Consider the following 1,397-nt stretch of genomic DNA (forward strand, 5'->3'; position numbering starts at 1 on the left):
GTGTAGTAAAAACCTGTACTGTTAAACATAATAATAGCTGCAGATAGAACCTAGAAATAGTTAAATATAGGACCTACTAATGTATTGAGGTAGTAGGTTACATTGTAACACGATAATGATCAAATAAAGCTCTAGGGGACTAATGACCTGAGAAGTTGAGTCCCATAGTGCTCAGAGCCATTTGAACCATTTTTGTAACAAAACTCGCTCACAAAAAACTATCAAAAAAAAAACTGAGACCTTGATGGCAGATTCGCTACTGCTTATACACTGTTTTAACAAACACTGGTTACGTCAGCCATTATCACAAACAGAAATTTTATGGATTACAATCAAGAACTTCCTGATGTATACAGACTGACATCACGGCATTACGTACAGCTGTTACCTTTTAGTATTAAAACTAAAACCAAACTCCGTCCGAACAGGCCTTGAAAGGCTCACCGGTACTGACCAGGCGCCGTGTCACCCTCAGCCGACAGGCGTCACTGGATGCAAGATATGGAGGGGCATAGCACACTGCTCTCCCAACCATAAGCCAGGTTACGAGACCGGAGCCGTTACTTATCAGTCAATTAGCTCCTCAGTTTGCCGCACAAGGGCAAACCAACAGCGCTCGGCAGACCGGATGGTCACCCATCCAAGTGCTGGCCCAGCCCGACAACGCTTAATTTCGGTGATCTGACGGGAACCGGTGTTACTATTGCGGCAAGGCCGTTGGCTAGCTTTTAGTATTGAAATTCGTAAAATCTGTTGTTCAACAACTTTTTTATAAAGTTCCTTATATCACGAAGATTATTGGTCGGAATATGTTCCTAACATTTGCATGTGTTAAGTACATAAGTTCTAACGAAAAGATAGTTTCAGTTCTTGTGAAAAGAATTCTGGAATTACATGGTGAGAACTATATGTTTTATGTTCAAGTATCGATTAATAACAGTCGAACCAGAGCATAGATGTAATGAAATTAATGATAGTGTAGTAAACTAACCTTTAAAATGATCAGATAAACGAAATAAGAATGTTACAAAATTTCCATCAGCCTGTAAATGTGGCAGCCTGACACCTGAAGCCAACACTTCATGTCATACTTATTCTAATATCATATATTGGTACGTTTCAGAATGACAGCCTGCTTAATTCTACGTTACTATTTCAAACCCTTGCCGTGGATCCTCGTACAGTAACTAGCCACACTAGATTATACGTTCTCCATGGTGTCTGTGTACTATGTGCTAAAAGGTTACTATTCATACGTGTTGTGTATGCTACGTATTGCGTCTCTTTGTGTGTTTTATCATGTATGTAACTTATTCTAATGCACGCAATGTGGTACATATCAATCTTATCTTATTATCAGGTTAATGTGGCGCACGGTACAATATCTAGCCACGATT

At 39.6% G+C, this 1,397-nt stretch overlaps 1 pseudogene; it reads right to left on the bottom strand.

Moving 5' to 3' along the window:
* Positions 1 to 604: 604 nt before the first annotated feature.
* On the bottom strand, positions 605 to 722 carry LOC126177750 (5S ribosomal RNA; annotated as a pseudogene).
* Between the last annotated feature and the right edge of the window lie 675 nt (positions 723 to 1,397).

Source organism: Schistocerca cancellata, chromosome 3 (assembly GCF_023864275.1).
Source record: "Schistocerca cancellata isolate TAMUIC-IGC-003103 chromosome 3, iqSchCanc2.1, whole genome shotgun sequence".
Classification (NCBI taxonomy): Eukaryota; Metazoa; Arthropoda; class Insecta; order Orthoptera; family Acrididae; genus Schistocerca; species Schistocerca cancellata.